The sequence below is a fragment of the Bufo gargarizans genome, chromosome 1 (assembly GCF_014858855.1).
Source record: "Bufo gargarizans isolate SCDJY-AF-19 chromosome 1, ASM1485885v1, whole genome shotgun sequence".
Taxonomy (NCBI): domain Eukaryota; kingdom Metazoa; phylum Chordata; class Amphibia; order Anura; family Bufonidae; genus Bufo; species Bufo gargarizans.
Genome location: NC_058080.1, coordinates 356,311,069 through 356,321,613, shown reverse-complemented (window position 1 = coordinate 356,321,613; position 10,545 = coordinate 356,311,069).

Genomic DNA, 10,545 nt, shown 5'->3' with positions numbered 1-10,545 from the left:
GTTCCGTCCATGAGCTGCCTCCATTAACTTGTAGAGATGACAGTAGAGACCATTGATGGTCGGAACCCTTCATCAGTGCCTATTTTCGGAGCAAAGTACCGGCAAGTTATTCATATTAAACTATGAGACATCAGTGCAGATAGTTGATCACATGGACACAACTTCTTTGTACATGTATAACATAGTTACTTGGCCCAAGGCATTACATGACTGACATACATGTACAATCACTGTGTGCCAAGGGGGTAAAGTGTACCTTGGACTACTAACAGCTTAGTGCATGGCCAGTTTTACACACAGCAATTAACCATATGTTCTGCAGAGCTCCAGAGTTGTACTCACTATTCTGATGGTGAAATGCATGTTTAAAGGGAACCTGTCATGTGGATATTTGATTACAATCTAACTAATTATATACAATCATTAACTACTAAAAAGTACCTTAGATGTATTCACTTACTGGTGTGACAGATGGTTACCTCATAATATACACACAAAGATGCCGCATGCTAATGAGCTGATTTGAGTCCAGCGTGATGTCAGTGAGTCCAGCGTTTTTTTAATTCAGAGCTATAACCACTCCCCTGCCCACCTGCTGCTGATTCATATGGAAAACTGTCAATCAGCAGCAGGTAGGCGGGGAGAGTCAGGAGCTCATAAATATTCATGACTCATCATTATCAGCTGGAGCTTTTCAATACAAGATGTTGGCAGATTGACTGGGTCAATTAAAGAAAGTGACCCAGCATTTTGCTAAGAGAATCAGTCACTTATTTATGTTGCCCTTAGTTAGGCTACTTTCACACTTGCGTTCGTCGGTCCGCTCGTGAGCTCCGTTTGAAGGAGCTCACGAGCGGACCCAAATGCCTCCGTCCAGCCCTGATGCAGTCTGAATGGAGCGGATCCGCTCAGACTGCATCAGTCTGGTGGCGTTCAGAGGCGAGCGGATCCGTTCAGACTTACAATGTAAGTCAATGGGAACGGATCCGCTTGAAGATGACACCATATGGCTCAATCTTCAAGCGGATCCGTCCCCCATTGACTTTACATTGAAAGTCTGAACGGATCCGCTCAGGCTACTTTCAGACTTAGAAATTTTTATAAGTTATTAATGCAGACGGATCCGTACTGAACGGAGCCTCCGTCTGCATTAATATGATCGGATCCGTTCAGAACGGATCCGATCAAGCGCAAGTGTGAAAGTAGCCTTAGGACACCATAAAACTGGTGACAGGTTCCCTTTAAATACACTATCCCTCTGAAAATCCTGAGTTAAATCCCTCTGAAAATCCTGAGTTACATCCTGCATTATACTCCAGAGCTGCACTCCCATACATTACTTATCCTGCACTGACCCTAAGTTACAGCCTGTATTATACTCGAGAGCTGCCCTCACTATTTTGCTGGTGGAGTCACTGTGTACATACATTATAGATGTAACCAGTGTTAGTACAAATAGTCCACTTCCCTATTGATATAGTGTGCCATAGCAGAGATTTTGGTTATGACGCCAAAAGGTTTGCACACCTGGATTTGAGGATTTTCTGCCATTATTTTCTGCAGATCCTCTCAAGGTCTGTCAAGTTAGATGGGGACCATTGGTGGACAGCCGTTTTCAGCTGTTTCCAGAGATGTTCGATTGGGTTCAAGAAATAATGACGGTGCCCGTCACGACTTTTGTGGTCTGGCGAGCTGGTGGACGTGAGGCGCATATCACAACCGGATTGGAAAATAAAGGTTTATTGAGAGACAACGTGTTTCGGGGTGCGCATGACTCCTTTTATCAAGTCTACAAGAAACATAAATCATAACAAAAGAATATATACATGTACAATTTGTACTCAAAGGGGGAGAAACATTGTAGGTATAAAAAGCGAGGGTTTGATAAAACTCACGATAAGAATAATGTGAAGAGTGGAAATATCTTTCAATTAAAATAGTAGAATGGAATAAAAAGTGCTATGTTCAAAAGACAAAATGTAGAAGAGAAGAAAAATATAATTATATATATATATATATATATATATACACACAGTTGCAAGAAAAAGTATGTGAACCCTTTGGAATGATATGGATTTCTGAACAAATTGGTCATAACACCAGTTCTGGGTTTGCTTTTCACAAGAAGCATTGCCTGATGTGAATGACGCCTCACACAAAAGAGCTCTCAGAAGACTTACGAATAAGAATTGTTGACTTGCATAAAGCTGGAAAGGGTTATAAAAGTATCTCCAAAAGCCTTGCTGTTCATCAGTCCACAGTAAGACAAATTGTCTATAAATGGAGAAAGTTCAGCACTGCTGCTACTCTCCCTAGGAGTGGCCGTCCTGTAAAGATGACTGCAAGAGCACAGCACAGACTGCTCAATGAGGTGAAGAATAATCCTAGAGTGTCAGCTAAAGACTTACAAAAGTCTCTGGCATATGCTAACATCCCTGTTAGCGAATCTACGATACGTAAAACAGTAAACAAGAATGGATTTCATGGGTGGATACAACAGAGAAAGCCACTGCTGTCCAAAAAAAAATATTGCTGCACGTTTACAGTTTGCACAAGAGCACCTGGATGTTCCACAGCAGTACTGGCAAAATATTCTGTGGACAGATGAAACCAAAGTTGAGTTGTTTGGAAGAAACACACAACACTATGTGTGGAGAAAAAGAGGCACAGCACACCAACATCAAAACCTCATCCCAACTGTGAAGTATGGTGGTGGGGGCATCATGGTTTGGGGCTGCTTTGCTGCGTCAGGGCCTGGACGGATTGCTATCATCGAAGGAAAAATAAATTCCCAAGTTTATCAAGACATTTTGCAAGAGAACTTAAGGCCATCTGTCTACCAGCTGAAGCTCCACAGAAGATGGGTGTTGCAACAGGACAACGACCCAAAGCATAGAGTCCTGACCTCAACCCGATTGAGATGTTGTGGCATGACCTCAAGAAAGTGATTCACACCAGACATCCCAAGAATATTCCTGAACTGAAACAGTTATGTAAAGAGGAATGGTCAAGAATTATTCCTGACCATTGTGCACATCTGATCTGCAACTACAGAAAATGTTTGGTTGAAGTTATTGCTGCCTATGGGGTTCAACCAGTTATTAATTCCAAGGGTTCACATACTTTTTCCACCTGCACTGTGACTGTTTACATGGTGTGTTCAATAAAAACATGGTAACGTTTAATTCTTTGTTTAATTCTAACGTTTAGTTCTTTGTTATTAGTTTAAGCCGACTGTGATTGTCTATTGTTGTGACTTAGATGAAGATCAGATCACATTTTATGACCAATTTGTGCAGAAATCCATATCATTCCAAAGGGTTCACATACTTTTTATTGCAACTGTATATATATATATATATATATATATATATAGTACAGACCAAAGGTTTGGACACACCTTCTCATTCAAAGAGTTTTCTTTATTTTCATGACTATATAAATTGTAGATTCACACTGAAGGCATCAAAACTATGAATTAACACATGTGGAATTATACACATAACTAAAAAGTGTGAAACAACTGAAAATATGTAATATTCTAGGTTCTTCAAAGTAGCCACCTGCTTTGATTACTGCTTTGCACACTCTTGGCATTCTCTTGTTGAGCTTCAAGAGGTAGTCACCTGAAATGGTTTTCACTTCACAGGTGTGCCCTGTCAGGTTTAATAAGTGGGATTTGTTGCCTTATAAATGGGGTTGGGACCATCAGTTGCCTTGTGGAGAAGTCAGGTGGATACACAGCTGATAATCCTACTGAATAGACTGTTAGAATTTGTATTATGGCAGGAAAAAAGCAGCTAAGTAAAGAAAAACTAGTGGCCATCATTACTTTAACCTCCTCAGGACTGCCGTACGCAGGATTCTGTCTTTGCGGCGGCCCTGTTATTCCGAGTGGACGCGCAGGGGCGTCATCTCGCGAGACGCGAGATTTCGGGCAAAGCCGGCCCGCGCATGCGCATCTCGGGCCGGCAAAAGTTAAAAGACAATTTCATCATCAGCTTGCCAGCCAATGATCGTAGCTGGCAGGCTGATGATTTTCAAAAAAACTAAATCAGAAGCCATCTAACACATTATATTTATAAATATAATGTTTTAAATGGCTTCTCTGCTCCTCTGCTGGTCCTTTTCGTCGGTTGGTTCCAGCAGAGGAGCACAGTTCACAGTGAGTACACCCAACACTACACTTAACTCCCAGATCAGCCTCAATCACCCTAATTATCCCCTTGATCACCTCTTGATCACCCCTGTCAATCACCTAGTGAAAGGGAAAAAAGTGATCAGTGTAAACGGTCACTTTTTTTTTTCACTGGTATTGACCGTTAGGTTTTAGGATAGTTTAGGCCCCTTGGTTAGGTAGTTAGCGATCGTTTAGCGCCCAGCCCACCGCATCGCAGTCACTGATTCGCTGATTAGCGTATCGCTAATTAGCATTTGTACTTTTATAGTATCTGTAAGTGATCAGAACTGATCACAGTCAGATCTATAATAGTATTAGTGTCACCTTAGTTCGCCCTCCACCCAAAACGCAGTGTTTGCCCGATCAGGCCTGATCGGTCGCCCACACGTGCGTTCACCCACGCCCGCCTCGCCGCAGTGACAATGAAAATTATTTTTTTTTAATCACTGCACAATCACTTTACAAGCGCTGCGGCGATAAATAAAAATCAGTTTTGATATTTTTTATCAATCGCAGCGGCCTCCGGTACTTCGCTAGCCTCCCATTTGTAAGACAGGCTTGCTTTTTTTCTTGGGTAGTCTCAGGGAATACCCCCTAAATTTAGTTGACCAAATGGCAAACAAGGGGTATTCTTCTGAAGAGGCCTACAGGCTTCTGACCCAGTCGGATGAGGAATGGAAACCCTCAAATCCAGCGTGAACCTGTAAAAAGCGGTGGCAGTCTGACCCAAAGTTCGGACGAGGAGATTGAGGTCCCTGATACCACCAGGCGTACCCGGCCCAGTGTTGCTAGACCACAGGTTGCACAGGATCCGCTTCAAGGGCAGCAGAGTAGGGCTGGCGCTGTCTGATTACACGGTGATGCATACACCAGCAGCGCAGCCAATCCTGGACCTAGTACCAGCACTGCTGTACAACATGGTAAAGCGGCGAGCACCAGAAGGGCAGTTGAAGCTGGTACGGTGGCACGTGCATTAGTTCCCCCGTTGCAGCCACCGCACAGACAGGCCCGTAGAGCCCCTAGAGTCCCTGAGGTGCTGACAAACCCCGATTGGCAGCCCCCAACTTCAGCCGCACCAATAGTTCCCCCTTTCACCGCCCAGTCTGGAGTTCGGGTTGAGACAGCTCAGATCGGTTCGGCACTGGGATTTTTTGAGCTGTTCTTGACTGCGGAGCTCTTGGACTTAGTTGTGGCAGAAACAAACTGATATGCCACTGAATTTATAGCCGCCAACCCGGGAAGCTATTATGCCTAGTCTTTTCGGTGGAAACCCGTCCAAGTTTCCGAATTTAACATTTTTCTGGGCCTTCTCCTCAACATGGGCTTAACCAAAAAGCATGAATTGCGGTCATATTGGTCCACGAACCCAATTCATCACATGCCCATGTTCTCTGCTGCCATGTTCAGGACACGATTTGAGACCATCCTGCGTTTCCTGCACTTTAGCGACAACAGCACCTCTCGTCCTAGAGGCCACCCAGATTTTGACCGGCTCCCCCTGAGCAAAACATCTGCGTAGACGAGTCCCTTATACATTTTAACGGGCGCCTTGGCTTCAAACAATACATCCTAAGCAAGCGCGCCCGGTATGGGGTCAAATTGTATAAGCTCTGTGAAAGGGCCACAGGCTATACCCACAAATTTTGGATCTATGATGGTAAAGATCAGACCCTGGAGCCGGTTGGTTGCCCTGACTACCTGGGGAGCAGTGGAAAGACAGTCTGGGACTTGGTGTCACCCTTATTTGGCAAGGGACAATTTCTACACAAGTGTGCCCCTCTTCAGGCATTTGTTCCAAGAACAGATTGGCTGCTGTGGCACCGCGCGACCTGGTTGCCGGGGCTTCCCCCAACGGCTCGTTACCACCCGTCTTGCAAGGAGGGAGAGGGCTGCCTTGTGTAACCAAGAACTGCTTGCGGTGAAATGGAGAGACAAGAGTGATGTTTACATGCTCTCCTCCATTCATGCAGACACGACAATCCAAATTGAATGAGCAACCAGTGTCATTGAAAAGCCCCTCTGTGTCCACGACTATAATTCGCTCATGGGAGGGGTGGACTTCAATGACCAGATGTTGGCTCCCTATTTACCTTCCCGCAGAACCAGACGCTGGTATAAGAAGGTGTCTGTATATTTAATTCAATTGGCTGTATATAATAGTTTTGTTCTCTACAGTAAGGCTGGGAGAACAGGATCCTTCCTCAAATTTCAGGAAGAGATCATCGAGAACCTCCTGTATCCAGGAGGTTCCGTGGCCCCATCCACCAGTGTAGTGAGCCGTCTACACGAGCGACATTTCCCCAGTGTCGTTGCTGGCACCTCAAACCGACCGCCACCCCGAAGAAAATGTTGTGTCTGTAGCAGGAGTGGAATAAGGCGTGACACCCGCTATTTCTGTCCTGACTGCCCTGACCACCCTGCCCTATGCTTAGGGGAGTGTTTCCGGAAGTACCACACACAGGTACACTTAGCATAGGGATTGCGTTTCACAGGACAGGCACACAGGGCTGTTAGGGGCCTTTCACTCACAGCTGCTGCAAACCTCTCCTTTCACCTGGGACAAAGTGCATAATGTACTTCGCCACATCTTTGGACAATTTGCGTTTTGCACATTGTCCCATGGGGAAGGAGAGGTTTGTTTTGTTCAAAAAGTTAAATAAAGTTTATATGTTCCATTCAAATGTTATTATAAAGTTAATAAATTTATTGCGTTGTGGCTTGGTTTTTTCTTTTTTTGTTTTACCTTCTAGGTGGACCAACCGATCAACCAGCTGCAGCACTGATGTGCATTCTGACAGAAGCATTGCGCTGCTGTCAGATTACACAAAAGTCGGTGTATGCGGCGCTGCAAGACGAGATTTCTTCTCTGCTGTAAAAGATACGTTTGCCGAGGCTTATAAGCCGAGGGTGCGGTGGTGTTCATATGCTTGGAGAATGGAGAAATCGGGTTTGCCAGGGCATACGAGCTAAGTGGGTATGGATGTTGGGCGGAGCTCCTATGTCCTGGCAGACGCCTTTCCCCTCCTTTTTTATTTTTGGCAGAGATTTTTTCATCCACATTGATCAATGCGAATGAAGAAATCTGTGCCGTTCATTTTTTCTTTCAGCCCAGAGGCTGAACGAAAAAAAAAAAAATATATCATTACCCGTATGCTCAATGTAAGGAGAATAGCAGAAACTCCTAATGCTGGCCATACATGTAATGATTGCGGAGACCCTCAAATGCCAGGGCAGTACAAACACCCCACAAATGACCCCATTTTGGAAAGAAGACACCCCAAGGTATTCGCTGAGGGGCATATTGAGTCCATAAAAGATTGAAATTTTTGTCCCACGTTAGCGGAAAGGGAGACTTTGTGAGAAAAAAATAATAAAATCAATTTCCGCTAACTTGTGAAAAAAAAAAAAATCTTCTATGAACTCGCCATGCCCCTCATGGAATACCTTGGGGTGTCTTCTTTCCAAAATGGGGTCACATGTGGGGTATTTATACTGCCCTGGCATTTTAGGGGTCCTAAAGCGTGAGAAGAAGTCTGGGATCCAAATGTCTAAAAATGCCCTCTTAAAAGGAATTTGGGCCCCTTTGTGCATCTAGGCTGCAAAAAAGTGTCACACATGTGGTATCGCTGTAGTCAGGAGAAGTTGGGCAATGTGTTTTGGGGTGTCATTTTACATATACCCATGCTGGGTGAGATAAATATGGGAAAAGTTGCCTTTTGCCGAGATATTTCTCTCACCCAGCATGGGTATATGTAAAAAGACACCCCATGCTGGGTGAGATAAATATCTCGGTCAAATGCTAACTTTGTATAAAAAACTTGGAAAAGCTGTCTTTTGCCGAGATATTTTGGGAACCCCTGCTCAGATCTGGGTGATTTCTGGATATGTTGTTCACCCAGAGCTATGCAGGGATGTATAATTTATGGGGATATGTGGGGCTTTGAGGTGTTTTCTGTGTTTTGGGGGAAAATGTGTGTTTTCTGCCTGTGGGTGATTAAGTTAGCCCATTGTGTTTGGTAATTGTATCACAGGCAGAGACCATTGTGTTTGGCAATTGTATCACAGGCAGAGCCCATTGTGTTTGGTAATTGTATCACAGGCAGAGGGGGTGTTGTGTACAATTGCTGGGAGTGTTTCAATACTGTAAATGCATCTGATTGGCTAATGTATAAACTGTCTCAGTCTTCCACAAGGTCCCCAGGGGAGTGTCCCTTGCTGGAAGACCTGCATAAAAGGCTGACATGTAACCCCATTAAAGAGTTCCTGTTGTACCCTCAAGATAGATCCTCGTCTCGTGTGTGGGGAAAAGGCTGCATCTACATTGGGGAATGCTATACGCTGTATACTCTCCTGGCTATAATCCCTGAGCTCTTTTAAGAGCTTGTTCCTGCATCGCTCTCTGAAGGAAGAGAGGTTCACCCACTGGAACCTGGAAGCCTTGTCGTAGGTCCAGGGTGGGTAGAAGATGGCGAAATCCCAACCAAGCTGCAGCGGTTCGTGGGGTCGGCAGTGCTTACGGTGTCAAGTGGAGTGCTTGCAGCCCTCGGGAAGCACTAGGAACATCCATCAATGGAGGTACCCAGTCGGGGTGCCAGCAGATCAATTACAAATACTCTTTGTGATGTGATGACAGCTTTAACTGGGCCCCGCAGCCACTGCAGCAGCAGTAGCCAGCCTCCAGGTCCCCTCTCCCCTGAGATGGAGCTTCTGACTACACGGCCATTTCCCCCCCACTTTTGATTCTTATAAAGTGGAAAATACGGTATATAAATGTCATACTGACCAAGAGAATGAAGGGAACCGGTCAGTTGTACTGCATATTAAACACCGCAAAATCAAAACCCACAATACTATGGCAGAATTGCCTTTTTTTCCCAACTTCCCACTACATCATATGCCATATTAAATGGTGGCAACTTGTAAAGCAAAAATAATAATAATAATAATAATATGGCTAGTTGAACGGAAAAATAAAAAAGTTATTGCTCTAGGAAGGCAGGGAGTAAAAAACTGAAAGGCAGAAACGGAAAATCGCCATGTCATGAAAGGGCAAGAAAGGAAAGCCCCCCCTAATCACCCTCCAGGGATGACACAAACAGTCCATTTTTGGGCAGCTTTGCATAAAGCCTATCCCTTTTGTGGTCTGGTTCCCAGGGGTGTCCTGGCAAAATTTGAGCAATGTTTATGAGTTCAGTCCTGCCTAGTCAAAGAAATGTGAACCAAATATCTACATGGCTACAATTTCTTGTTAATTTGAGCAAGATTGTCCAATGAACACAATGTCTCATTCAGTCCCATTTCCACAGGTGTATAACATCCAGCAACTAGCCATGCAGTCTGCCTTTAAAATTATGTATTCTTTTACAAATGTATGTAAAGAGCTCACTGAATTCCAGTGTGGTACTCAAATAGGGTGCCACCAATGTAACAGGTCAGTTCAACTTTCTTTACTAAATATTCCACAATCAGCTGTGAGTCGTATTATTACAAAGTGGAATATTTAGGAACTACAGCAACTCAGCCACAAAGTAGCAGACCATATAAAGTTACAGAGTGGGGTCAGCAAGTGCTGAGGTGCTTAGGATACTTCCATCCTAGGGGCTCTGTACCGGAAAAGAACTGATCAGTTTTATCCCCATGCATTCAGAATGGAGAGCAATCCGTTCAGGATGCATCAGGATGTCTTCAGTTCAGTCTTTTTGACTGATCAGGACAAAGATAAAACTGCAGCATGCTACGGTTTTATCTCCGGCGACCAAAAAAAACGAAGACTTGCCTGAATGCCAGATCCGGCATATTTTTAAATAGGAATGTATTAGTGCCGGATGCGGAATTCAAAATACCGAAATGCCGGATCCGTTCTTCCGGTCTGCACATGCAGGTGAATAAAATAAATGCCGTAGCCATTTTTCCAGATGACACTGTTGGTGTTAGGGTGCCCACTGTAAGGAGAAAATATTGTAAGTTGCACCCATAAGCCTATGGAAAACTACTAATTGGTTTTAAAACACCAAAAAGTCATCCCAAAATAATATAAAATAGACAGTTAAGACAAATAAGCAGGTAACTTAGACAGATAAACAAGTCCTTACATGTAACAGTCAGACATAGATGCCAGAAGTTGTAAATCACTTTCTGTGATGAGGACAGGAGCTTCTTTAGGGTCCTGTATAGCACACAGTGTACCGTAAAACTAAAATGGAGCCACTCTTCCCTGAGGGAGCAGCTGATCCTGGCACAGACAGAGGGCAGAGCAGGACATGTAGTACCATCCTGTACCATTAAGAGGATCTACTACACAACCAATACAGAGAAATGGCCATGTTGATTGGTTGCATCTTATTCTGAGGCATTGTATGTTGAGT